The following is a 13955-nucleotide window of genomic DNA, read 5'->3' as shown; positions in this document are numbered from 1 at the left end:
ATAATTGCAGTTAAGATTTATTACCAAACAAGCAGTAAGGCCAGGCGTATAAAATCACCAGTATGTTCTTTGATATGACAGAAGCGCGTTCGAAATGAATGTTTCTGTTTAGAGCATGATTGAAAGATTTTAAACTTTAATGCGACTTAGTCCATAATACATTGTAGTCTACATTGCAATGTGGATTACAATGAATTGTGGACTGTCACTGCGGGGAGGCATGTAAAGTTTCCTCCCGGTGCACTACGGTGGATCCTCGACTAAAGCAGGCAATCAATCGATTTGATTGAAAAATAGGTAATTTCAGTGACGATAAAAATATGGGAGTATAAAACATTCGTTGACCATCATTCAATCTCTAGCAACGTTGGGTCTCCCTGCTAGTCAATTATAAAAATTAAATTTTAAAATTAATTTCAAATATAGTAAATTTGATTTTCGTTTGTTTATAATTATTACTTTTTTTTTTTAATTACAGGTTATGCATGTTTTCAGCGCCCCAAATTAACTTCTTTTAAAATAATGTCATTCTATAAGGTTATCAGACTTGTAGTCGTTCAATAGTAAGTAACAATTCATATGCAGCAGACCATTTTTTCCCCCCTAAAAATTGACTTGCTGAGCATACTGTCATTTAAATAAAGTTTTACGTATGGAATAAGCAAAAATATACATATAAGAAAAACACCTTTTTAACGAGTAAAATAGCCGACATACTGACATAGATCCAACATGGGCGGTCTAAAACACGTCAATATAAAAAAGGGGATAGAGAAAAGGTCACAATGGATTTTAGCAAATTCTATAAAAAACTAATTAATAAAAAACTTATGTTGCGAAAGAATTTTTTTCATATATATAAATATTTTAATTATTTAAAATAATTTTTATATAATTAAAATACTATTTCTTTTTGTGAGACTTCGTCTCTGTTCCCATTTTTTAGCAACTTGTTTCAACTTGGCCATGTTGGATCTATGCCAGTAGGTCGGTTAATTTATTGACTTAAAGTGTTTTTTTTTTTGTTTTTTTTTTGTTGTTGTTTTAGTTCCTATTTCATAGATAATACTAAATCAATTTTGATACCAATACGTCCGGCATATTTTAATAAAGAACAAAAAATGAGCTACTGCATATTGTCTTTCCAATAAAATTACATGATTCGGAAAACTTGTGGGGATTAATAAGAATTGACTGCGGATTGGAAGATGCGGGACTTCCGGTGGAAAAAGGAAGTTTAATTTTTGGCGCGTTTTTTTTTTTTTTTTTTTGGTAGTTTGAAAAAGAAAAAGACGGTTGATTTTCCACGCGGAGCCCCGAAAAAGAGATGAACGTCAAAAATTGGACGAACCCCAGATAGCCGAATATGAACAACCGTAAACAAAAACAATAAGGAACCTGCAGGTTATGAAAGTCAAAAACGACGTACTGGCCCCACGTTATGGTCCGAACGCCTTGAATGACTAAACACTGCTTCATTCACGCAAACCAGAAAAGGAAGACACCGAAATAAATTCAAACCAACTTTGTTCCCACCTAAACTGATAAGTATAACCGAATGAGCATTCTTTCTGTTGATTTTCTCACATACATTCACGAACGAACCTTCTCTATATACCTCCTAATAGTAAATAAAGTTGCCCTTTTTATTTACCCTTAAAATATGTCTTTTTTATTTATTTCTATGGTGTCAGAGAGTTAGACACAAACCTGATAAACTCACCACCTCTATAAGCCATAAACTACATATATTTCCTATTCTGAAGTGTGATATAAAAACAGAATAGAACGCAATTCAGAAAACGAAAGTATCGATTTACAAAAAAAAAACAATGATAATTACTGACTTTTTGTGTCAATTTCAACTAAAAACAATATTTACTTAATTGGCATGTTGCAAGTACTTAAATATTACCGCATTATTTAAAAAGAACACGAGTCTTCGATTTAAAAAAAAAAAAAAAAAAAAAACCTTGCCATATTTCTTTGGGAACACGTGAAACATGGCAAGTAACTCGTATCTATGATTGTTGACGCGAAATTTATTTAAAAATTCTCCTGAATCGGCAGCAGTTACACGCAATTTACATCACATTGGAACTCTCCGGTGTTTTTGTTTTTTTTTTCTTAAGCCAAACATTTTATTTTCGTTAATTTTTGTCAAAAAATGTTTTCTTGGATATATTTTTTCTCTATCTTATCGTTTTTCGTAATTTTTGGTATATTCGTTACTGTAACATTAAGTAAAGAGTATTGGTTTGCCTTAAAATGTAAAATAAAAATTTCGAATTTCGCTGTGATAGTGTAGTCGCCCTAGACATAATTTAACGTTTGACAACACTTTAAATTTGGAGCTATTGTAGGCACCGCCAAAACTGGGGGGGGGGGGCAGGCCAGTACTTTTTGACGGACCGTCTTTTTAAAAATCTACCAAAAATGAGGTAATTATCCGATCAATACGAAATTTTCAGCGATTATTAGAAGAATGAACTTTATAACAGTATACTTATTTGTCATAAACAATAGTTATATATATACATATTTTTTTTGCTTACAACCCCCCCTTGTTTTGAAGTGGGAACAAATATGCTTAAAATAATCATCTGAAACTGAACAAAACATTGTGTTGTTGTAAGGGACAGAATTATAGATTAAAAAAAAAATATATTTGCATACCTTATTTTGACGTCTGAATATCAGAACTTCGGTTGTGTTTAATCATCCCGCTTTTGAGTTTTGAAGTGTGAAATTCGGTGAATATGTTGAGTAAAATAATTAATTTAAGTTAAGCAAAACAAAAAAAAAATTTTTTTAATATTTATACGAAAAAAGCCATTTTAAAATCTTTGATAAATAAATTAACAATTTTTTTTTAGCGAGCCGAATAATGCATGGCCATTATTAGACAGGGCATGCTTTGAATAATCGATACAAAAAAATAAAATTCGATAAATGTTGTGTCCTTGGTGTTAAAAAAGCATCATTTTTTTCGATCCCGTTTGAAAACGTTTGCCGCCTTTCGACTACGGTGGACCAAACGCGCTGAAATAATTTTTTTTTATTCTGCTTTAAATTGCCCCCCCCCCCATTTGGGGGAGCCTGGCCCACACACACATACACATTAAAAACCAAACTCATACAAATGGTCACCCATCTGGTACTGGCCAGCCTCAGCTTAATAATACATTGAAATTTTCGTCACTGAAAAATAAGTTTTTTTTTGGCCTGTTTGGTCTTCCATAGTTTTCTTATCAAATGAAAACGTAAACAGAGTCGATCTCGACTCTGCATCGACGCGAAATATCTGGTTACCTATATGAATAAGTGGAATTATTTGAAATTCAGGTACTTATATTATAATATTTTTGCATATTCTCTTAGAAAATCATCCTAAAGCTTAGTTAGACAATAGATAAATAAATTAATTATTTCAAAAACCCTTTTTTTTTTTTTTTAATATTTAAGTACGTTTTTTGTGCAAGACAAAAAATGCTAATTGTTAACTTTTTGGGAAAATTTAACATTTAAAATTTAATTAAAAATAGTAGAAAAAGTTTTACATTATTGTTTTCTATATGATAAAATTCAGGGTTTTATCTTTCTGGAAAAAAAAAGTTACTCAGAAATAATGGATTTTAATAAATGTAATTTAGTTTTAAAAAACAACAATAACTTGATTTTGCGGCCATTTTTGGCGGTGCCTAAGCTATTGTTCTTCTCCGTCAGCTACTTCTCTTAATAAATGATTCCGTATTAAATAAAATCTTTGAGTATTTTTTAAATTTTACTACGTAAATTTCATCTGAATATTCAGTGTAATTTTACAACCACAAAATCACACTCGTATAGATTGACGTCTTTTGAGAAGTGAATTTTAGCTTCTGAAGACGAATACAATTCAAAATTCAGAGTTCATTAACTTAATTTGTATTATTAAATTTATATGTAAAACAGACAATGAAATTTTAGAAAAATAACACTATTCTTGTTCTTGTTTTTGAATAAAACTAAAGTTTTAAACGCTTTTCAACAAAAAAAAAAGAATAATAAACAAAACCACTAAACTGTAGCATAAAAAATCTCTACGCTGATAAAATTGTGTGACCATTTCTAAGGTATGCGATTTTTGAAGTGTTTTTTTTCTTCTGTCCATTCTAGTCTTTCTCGATTTATTTTCTCGCTTTCCACACCTCCTTTTCTCCCCACCTCTCATTTCTTTCTCCCCCCCCCCATCTCTCATTTCTTTCTCCCCCCCATCTCTCATTTCTTTCTCCCCCCATCTCTCATTTCTTTCTCCCCCCACCTCTCATTTCTTTCTCCCCCCCACCTCTCATTTCTTTCTCCCCCCCCCACCTCTCATTTCTTTCTCTCCCACCTCTCCGTTCTTTCTTTCTCCCCCACCTCTCCGTTCTTTCTTTCTCTCCCACCTCTCCGTTCTTTCTTTCTCCCCCACCTCTCCGTTCTTTCTTTCTCCCCCACCTCTCCGTTCTTTCTTTCTCCCCGACCTCTCCGTTCTTTCTTTCTCCCCCACCTCTCCGTTCTTTCTTTCTCCCCCACCTCTCCGTTCTTTCTTTCTCCCCCACCTCCCCGGTTTTGCTCCCCCCTCCACACCTCCCCGTTTTCTCCCCCCTCCATCCCCCCACATACCTCCCCGTTTTTCTCCCCCACACCTCCCCGTTCTTTCTTCCTCCCATCACACCTCCCCGTTCTTTCTTCCTCCCACCACACCTCTTTTGCTCCCCTTTATTTTTCTTTCGCCACTCTCTCTTTCTCCTTCTTTCGCCATTCTCTCTCTCTCTACTTTCCCCACTCTTTCTCTCTCTACTTCGTTCGTCCACCTTCTCTCTCTCTACTTCGTTCGTCCACCTTCTCTCTCTCTCTACTTCGTTCGTCCACCTTCTCTCTCTCTCTACTTCGTTCGTCCACCTTCTCTCTCTCTCTACTTCGTTCGTCCACCTTCTCTCTCTCTACTTCGTTCGTCCACCTTCTCTCTCTCACATATATAAAGTGAACGTGTCTGTGTATCCGTCTGTGAGTGTACACTTCCCTACGCAATAACTCTGTCAATTTTTATTCTACAGACTTGAATTTTGATATACAAGGTACTGACATTTGGGAAAATCTATGTGATCGGTTTTCGGCCAGAAATTTAGCGATTAAGGGGTCAAAGTTCAACGATTTGATCTTTGAGAACTCTACCAAACTCCTTCGACATTTTTTGGTCTAAACACTACCACTTTTAGATATAGGTTCCTTAGACATGGATCTAACTTAATTTGATTTGAGCCCAAAACAATAAATTTTAAGGGGTCATAATAGAGGTCAAATTTATACAAATTGACTTTTTTTTTGCTCATCATACACCTCGAAATACCCGGGCAACGCCGGTATATATATATATATATATATATATATATATATATATATATATATATCGTCCACCCTCGCTCTCTATCTCTTTCATCCAGCCCCCCCCCTTCTCTCTCTCTCTCTCTCTCTCTCTCCTTTCTTTTTATATGGAGGTCACCACTTATTATGGTCCGGAAGCCACTCGGGATAAAGGGATATTGCGTGTACAGTAATCAATGGGATAGTATCGTAGTAATCGTTAGGATTGGAGATTTGATAAAGTTTCTTACTTAAGAGGGTAGTTTGTAAGGAATTTTTCGTCCACTCTCTCTCTCTCTACTTTTTTCGTCCACTCTCTCTCTCTCTACTTTTTTCGTCCACTCTCTCTCTCTCTCTACTTTTTTCGTCCACTCTCTCTCTCTCTCTACTTTTTTCGTCCACTCTCTCTCTCTCTACTTTTTTCGTCCATTCTCTCTCTACTTTTTTCGTCCATTCTCTCTCTACTTTTTTCGTCCACTCTCTCTCTCTACTTTTTTCGTCCATTCTCTCTCTCTACTTTTTTCGTCCACTCTCTCTCTCTCTACTTTTTTCGTCCACTCTCTCTCTCTACTTTTTTCGTCCACTCTCTCTCTCTACTTTTTTCGTCCACTCTCTCTCTCTACTTTTTTCGTCCACTCTCTCTCTCTACTTTTTTCGTCCACTCTCTCTCTCAACCTTATTCGTCCACTCTCTCTCTCTCTACCTTTTTCGTCCACTCTCTCTCTCTACTTTTTTCGTCCACTCTCTCTCTCTACTTTTTTCGTCCACTCTCTCTCTCTACTTTTTTCGTCCACTCTATCTCTCTACCTTTTTCGTCCACTCTCTCTCTCTCTACCTTTTTCGTCCACTCTCTCTCTCTACCTTTTTCGTCCACTCTCTCTCTCTATTTTTTTCGTCCACTCTCTCTCTATTTTTTTTTCGTCCACTCTCTCTCTCTCTACTTTTTCGTCCACTCTCTCTCTCTCTACTTTGTCGTCCACTCTCTCTCTCTACTTTTTTCGTCCACTCTCTCTCTCTACTTTTTTCGTCCACTCTCTCTCTCTACTTTTTTCGTCCACTCTCTCTCTCTACTTTTTTCGTCCACTCTCTCTCTCTACTTTTTTCGTCCACTCTCTCTCTCTCTCTACTTTTTTCGTTCACTCTCTCTCTCTCTACTTTTTTCGTCCACTCTCTCTCTCTCTACTTTTTTCGGCCACTCTCTCTCTCTACTTTTTTCGTCCATTCTCTCTCTCTACTTTTTTCGTCCACTCTCTCTCTCTACTTTTTTCGTCCACTCTCTCTCTCTACTTTTTTCGTCCACTCTCTCTCTCTACTTTTTTCGTCCACTCTCTCTCTCTACCTTTTTCGTCCACTCTCTCTCTCTCTCTATCTTTTTCGTCCACTCTTTTTCTCTCTATTTTTTTCGTCCACTCTCTCTCTACTTTTTCGTCCACTCTCTCTCTACTTTTTTCGTTCACTCTCTCTCTCTCTCTACTTTTTTCGTCCACTCTCTCTCTCTCTACTTTTTTCGTCCACTCTCTCTCTCTCTACCTTTTTCGTCCACTCTCTCTCTACCTTTTTCGTCCACTCTCTCTCTATTTTTTTCGTCCACTCTCTATCTACTTTTTTCGTTCACTCTCTCTCTCTCTACTTTTTTCGTCCACTCTCTCTCTCTCTACTTTTTTCGTCCACTCTCTCTCTCTCTACTTTTTTCGTCCACTCTCTCTCTCTCTACTTTTTTCGTCCACTCTCTCTCTCTCTACTTTTTTCGTCCACTCTCTCTCTCTCTACTTTTTTCGTCCACTCTCTCTCTCTCTACTTTTTTCGTCCACTCTCTCTCTCTCTATTTTTTTCGTTCACTCTCTCTCTCTCTATTTTTTTCGTTCACTCTCTCTCTCTCTACTTTTTTCGTCCACTCTCTCTCTCTCTACTTTTTTCGTCCACTCTCTCTCTCTCTCTACTTTTTTCGTCCATTCTCTCTCTCTACTTTTTTCGGCAACTCTCTCTCTCTACTTTTTTCGTCCATTCTCTCTCTCTACTTTTTTCGTCCACTCTCTCTCTCTACTTTTTTCGTCCACTCTCTCTCTCTACTTTTTTCGTCCACTCTCTCTCTCTACTTTTTTCGTCCACTCTCTCTCTCTACCTTTTTCGTCCACTCTCTCTCTCTACCTTTTTCGTCCACTCTCTCTCTCTCTATCTTTTTCGTCCACTCTCTCTCTCTCTATCTTTTTCGTCCACTCTTTCTCTCTCTATTTTTTTCGTCCACTCTCTCTCTACCTTTTCGTCCACTCTCTCTCTACTTTTTTCGTCCACTCTCTCTCTCTCTACTTTTTTCGTCCACTCTCTCTCTCTCTACTTTTTTCGTCCACTCTCTCTCTCTCTCTACTTTTTTCGTCCACTCTCTCTCTCTCTACTTTTTTTGTCCACTCTCTCTCTCTCTACTTTTTTCGTCCACTCTCTCTCTACTTTTTTCGTTCACTCTCTCTCTACTTTTTTCGTTCACTCTCTCTCTCTCTACTTTTTTCGTCCACTCTCTCTCTCTACTTTTTTCGTCCACTCTCTCTCTCTCTACTTTTTTCGTCCACTCTCTCTCTCTCTACTTTTTTCGTCCACTCTCTCTCTCTCTCTACTTTTTTCGTTCACTCTCTCTCTCTCTACTTTTTTCGTCCACTCTCTCTCTCTCTCTACTTTTTTCGTCCACTCTCTCTCTCTCTACTTTTTTCGTCCACTCTCTCTCTCTCTACTTTTTTCGGCCACTCTCTCTCTCTACTTTTTTCGTCCACTCTCTCTCTCTACTTTTTTCGTCCACTCTCTCTCTCTACTTTTTTCGTCCACTCTCTCTCTCTACTTTTTTCGTCCACTCTCTCTCTCTACTTTTTTCGTCCACACTCTCTCTCTACCTTTTTCGTCCACTCTCTCTCTCTACCTTTTTCGTCCACTCTCTCTCTCTACTTTTTTCGTTCACTCTCTCTCTCTCTACTTTTTTCGTTCACTCTCTCTCTCTCTACTTTTTTCGTTCACTCTCTCTCTCTCTCTCTCAACTTTTTTCGTTCACTCTCTCTCTCTCTCTCTACTTTTTTCGTTCACTCTCTCTCTCTACTTTTTTCGTTCATTCTCTCTCTCTCTCTACTTTTTTCGTCCACTCTCTCTCTCTCTCTACTTTTTTCGTCCACTCTCTCTCTCTCTACTTTTTTCGTTCACTCTTTCTCTCTCTACTTTTTTCGTTCACTCTCTCTCTCTCTACTTTTTTCGTTCACTCTCTCTCTCTCTACTTTTTTCGTTCACTCTCTCTCTCTCTACTTTTTTCGTCCACTCTCTCTCTCTACTTTTTTCGTCCACTCTCTCTCTCTCTACTTTTTTCGTCCACTCTCTCTCTCTCTACTTTTTTCGTCCACTCTCTCTCTCTCTCTACTTTTTTCGTCCACTCTCTCTCTCTCTCTACTTTTTTCGTTCACTCTCTCTCTCTCTACTTTTTTCGTCCACTCTCTCTCTCTCTACTTTTTTCGTCCACTCTCTCTCTCTCTACTTTTTTCGTCCACTCTCTCTCTCTCTACTTTTTTCGTCCATTCTCTCTCTCTACTTTTTTCGTCCACTCTCTCTCTCTACTTTTTTCGTCCACTCTCTCTCTCTACTTTTTTCGTCCACTCTCTCTCTCTACTTTTTTCGTCCACTCTCTCTCTCTACTTTTTTCGTCCACTCTCTCTCTCTACCTTTTTCGTCCACTCTCTCTCTCTACCTTTTTCGTCCACTCTCTCTCTCTACCTTTTTCGTCCACTCTCTCTCTCTCTCTATCTTTTTCGTCCACTCTTTCTCTCTCTATTTTTTTCGTCCACTCTCTCTCTACTTTTTCGTCCACTCTCTCTCTCTCTACTTTTTTCGTCCACTCTCTCTCTCTCTACTTTTTTCGTCCACTCTCTCTCTCTCTCTACTTTTTTCGTCCACTCTCTCTCTCTCTCTTTACTTTTTTCGTCCACTCTCTCTCTCTACTTTTTTCATTCCCTCTCTCTCTCTCTCTACTTTTTTCGTCCACTCTCTCTCTCTCTACTTTTTTCGTCCACTCTCTCTCTCTACTTTTTTCGTCCACTCTCTCTCTCAACTTTTTTCGTCCACTCTCTCTCTTTCTCTACTTTTTTCGTCCACTCTCTCTCTCTCTACTTTTTTCGTCCACTCTCTCTCTCTCTACTTTTTTCGTTCACTCTCTCTCTCTCTACTTTTTTCGTTCACTCTCTCTCACTCTACTTTTTTCGTTCACTCTCTCTCTCTCTACTTTTTTCGTTCACTCTCTCTCTCTCTACTTTTTTCGTTCACTCTCTCTCTCTACTTTTTTCGTCCACTCTCTCTCTCTACTTTTTTCGTCCACTCTCTCTCTCTAATTTTTTCGTCCACTCTCTGTCTCTACTTTTTTCGTCCACTCTCTGTCTCTACTTTTTTCGTCCACTCTCTCTCTCTACTTTTTTCGTCCACTCTCTCTCTCTACTTTTTTCGTCCACTCTCTCTCTCTCTACATTTTTCGTCCACTCTCTCTCTCTACTTTTTTCGTCCACTCTCTCTCTCTACTTTTTTCGTCCACTCTCTCTCTCTACTTTTTTCGTCCACTCTCTCTCTCTACTTTTTTCGTCCACTCTCTCTCTCTCTACTTTTTTCGTCCACTCTCTCTCTCTCTCTACTTTTTTCGTCCACTCTCTCTCTCTACTTTTTTCGTTCATTCTCTCTCTCTCTCTACTTTTTTCGTCCACTCTCTCTCTCTCTACTTTTTTCGTCCACTCTCTCTCTCTCTACTTTTTTCGTTCACTCTTTCTCTCTCTACTTTTTCGTTCACTCTCTCTCTCTCTACTTTTTTCGTTCACTCTCTCTCTACTTTTTTCGTTCACTCTCTCTCTCTCTACTTTTTTCGTCCACTCTCTCTCTCTACTTTTTTCGTCCACTCTCTCTCTCTCTACTTTTTTCGTCCACTCTCTCTCTCTCTACTTTTTTCGTCCACTCTCTCTCTCTCTCTACTTTTTTCGTTCACTCTCTCTCTCTCTACTTTTTTCGTCCACTCTCTCTCTCTCTCTACTTTTTTCGTCCACTCTCTCTCTCTCTACTTTTTTCGTCCACTCTCTCTCTCTCTACTTTTTTCGGCCACTCTCTCTCTCTACTTTTTTCGTCCACTCTCTCTCTCTACTTTTTTCGTCCACTCTCTCTCTCTACTTTTTTCGTCCACTCTCTCTCTCTACTTTTTTCGTCCACTCTCTCTCTCAACCTTTTTCGTCCACTCTCTCTCTCTACCTTTTTCGTCCACTCTCTCTCTCTACCTTTTTCGTCCACTCTCTCTCTCTACCTTTTTCGTCCACTCTCTCTCTCTCTCTATCTTTTTCGTCCACTCTTTCTCTCTCTATTTTTTTCGTCCACTCTCTCTCTACTTTTTCGTCCACTCTCTCTCTCTCTACTTTTTTCGTCCACTCTCTCTCTCTCTACTTTTTTCGTCCACTCTCTCTCTCTCTCTACTTTTTTCGTCCACTCTCTCTCTCTCTCTTTACTTTTTTCGTCCACTCTCTCTCTCTACTTTTTTCATTCCCTCTCTCTCTCTCTCTACTTTTTTCGTCCACTCTCTCTCTCTCTACTTTTTTCGTCCACTCTCTCTCTCTACTTTTTTCGTCCACTCTCTCTCTCAACTTTTTTCGTCCACTCTCTCTCTTTCTCTACTTTTTTCGTCCACTCTCTCTCTTTCTCTACTTTTTTCGTCCACTCTCTCTCTCTCTACTTTTTTCGTCCACTCTCTCTCTCTCTACTTTTTTCGTCCACTCTCTCTCTCTCTACTTTTTTCGTTCACTCTCTCTCTCTCTACTTTTTTCGTTCACTCTCTCTCACTCTACTTTTTTCGTTCACTCTCTCTCTCTCTACTTTTTTCGTTCACTCTCTCTCTCTCTACTTTTTTCGTTCACTCTCTCTCTCTACTTTTTTCGTCCACTCTCTCTCTCTACTTTTTTCGTCCACTCTCTCTCTCTAATTTTTTCGTCCACTCTCTGTCTCTACTTTTTTCGTCCACTCTCTCTCTCTCTCTACTTTTTTCGTCCATTCTCTCTCTCTACTTTTTTCGGCAACTCTCTCTCTCTACTTTTTTCGTCCATTCTCTCTCTCTACTTTTTTCGTCCACTCTCTCTCTCTACTTTTTTCGTCCACTCTCTCTCTCTACTTTTTTCGTCCACTCTCTCTCTCTACTTTTTTCGTCCACTCTCTCTCTCTACTTTTTTCGTCCACTCTCTCTCTCTACCTTTTTCGTCCACTCTCTCTCTCTACCTTTTTCGTCCACTCTCTCTCTCTCTATCTTTTTCGTCCACTCTCTCTCTCTCTATCTTTTTCGTCCACTCTTTCTCTCTCTATTTTTTTCGTCCACTCTCTCTCTACCTTTTCGTCCACTCTCTCTCTACTTTTTTCGTCCACTCTCTCTCTCTCTACTTTTTTCGTCCACTCTCTCTCTCTCTACTTTTTTCGTCCACTCTCTCTCTCTCTACTTTTTTCGTCCACTCTCTCTCTCTCTACTTTTTTTGTCCACTCTCTCTCTCTCTACTTTTTTCGTCCACTCTCTCTCTACTTTTTTCGTTCACTCTCTCTCTCTCTCTGCTTTTTTCGTCCACTCTCTCTCTCTACTTTTTTCGCCCACTCTCTCTCTCTACCTTTTTCGTCCACTCTCTCTCTCTCTACTTTTTTCGTCCACTCTCTCTCTCTCTACTTTTTTCGTCCACTCTCTCTCTCTCTACTTTTTTCGTCCACTCTCTCTCTCTCTACTTTTTTCGTTCACTCTCTCTCTCTCTACTTTTTTCGTTCACTCTCTCTCTCTCTACTTTTTTCGTTCACTCTCTCTCTCTCTCTCAACTTTTTTCGTTCACTCTCTCTCTCTCTCTCTACTTTTTTCGTTCACTCTCTCTCTCTACTTTTTTCGTTCATTCTCTCTCTCTCTCTCTACTTTTTTCGTCCACTCTCTCTCTCTCTCTACTTTTTTCGTCCACTCTCTCTCTCTCTACTTTTTTCGTTCACTCTTTCTCTCTCTACTTTTTTCGTTCACTCTCTCTCTCTCTACTTTTTTCGTTCACTCTCTCTCTCTCTACTTTTTTCGTTCACTCTCTCTCTCTCTACTTTTTTCGTCCACTCTCTCTCTCTACTTTTTTCGTCCACTCTCTCTCTCTCTACTTTTTTCGTCCACTCTCTCTCTCTCTACTTTTTTCGTCCACTCTCTCTCTCTCTCTACTTTTTTCGTCCACTCTCTCTCTCTCTCTACTTTTTTCGTTCACTCTCTCTCTCTCTACTTTTTTCGTCCACTCTCTCTCTCTCTACTTTTTTCGTCCACTCTCTCTCTCTCTACTTTTTTCGTCCATTCTCTCTCTCTACTTTTTTCGGCCACTCTCTCTCTCTACTTTTTTCGTCCACTCTCTCTCTCTACTTTTTTCGTCCACTCTCTCTCTCTACTTTTTTCGTCCACTCTCTCTCTCTACTTTTTTCGTCCACTCTCTCTCTCTACCTTTTTCGTCCACTCTCTCTCTCTACCTTTTTCGTCCACTCTCTCTCTCTACCTTTTTCGTCCACTCTCTCTCTCTCTCTATCTTTTTCGTCCACTCTTTCTCTCTCTATTTTTTTCGTCCACTCTCTCTCTACTTTTTCGTCCACTCTCTCTCTCTCTACTTTTTTCGTCCACTCTCTCTCTCTCTACTTTTTTCGTCCACTCTCTCTCTCTCTCTACTTTTTTCGTCCACTCTCTCTCTCTCTCTTTACTTTTTTCGTCAACTCTCTCTCTCTACTTTTTTCATTCCCTCTCTCTCTCTCTCTACTTTTTTCGTCCACTCTCTCTCTCAACTTTTTTCGTCCACTCTCTCTCTTTCTCTACTTTTTTCGTCCACTCTCTCTCTCTCTACTTTTTTCGTCCACTCTCTCTCTCTCTACTTTTTTCGTTCACTCTCTCTCTCTCTACTTTTTTCGTTCACTCTCTCTCACTCTACTTTTTTCGTTCACTCTCTCTCTCTCTACTTTTTTCGTTCACTCTCTCTCTCTCTACTTTTTTCGTTCACTCTCTCTCTCTACTTTTTTCGTCCACTCTCTCTCTCTACTTTTTTCGTTCACTCTCTCTCTCTCTACTTTTTTCGTCCACTCTCTCTCTCTACTTTTTTCGTCCACTCTCTCTCTCTCTACTTTTTTCGTCCACTCTCTCTCTCTCTACTTTTTTCGTCCACTCTCTCTCTCTCTCTACTTTTTCGTCCACTCTCTCTCTCTCTCTACTTTTTCGTTCACTCTCTCTCTCTCTACTTTTTTCGTCCACTCTCTCTCTCTCTACTTTTTTCGTCCACTCTCTCTCTCTCTACTTTTTTCGTCCACTCTCTCTCTCTCTACTTTTTTCGGCCACTCTCTCTCTCTACTTTTTTCGTCCACTCTCTCTCTCTACTTTTTTCGTCCACTCTCTCTCTCTACTTTTTTCGTCCACTCTCTCTCTCTACTTTTTTCGTCCACTCTCTCTCTCTACCTTTTTCGTCCACTCTCTCTCTCTACCTTTTTCGTCCACTCTCTCTCTCTCTCTATCTTTTTCGTCCACTCTTTCTCTCTCTATTTTTTTCGTCCAC

Source organism: Euprymna scolopes, chromosome 7 (assembly GCF_053919585.1).
Source record: "Euprymna scolopes isolate OS-2025 chromosome 7, ASM5391958v1, whole genome shotgun sequence".
In the NCBI taxonomy this organism is placed as follows: Eukaryota; Metazoa; Mollusca; class Cephalopoda; order Sepiida; family Sepiolidae; genus Euprymna; species Euprymna scolopes.
Note: the sequence above shows the minus strand (reverse complement) of the source record.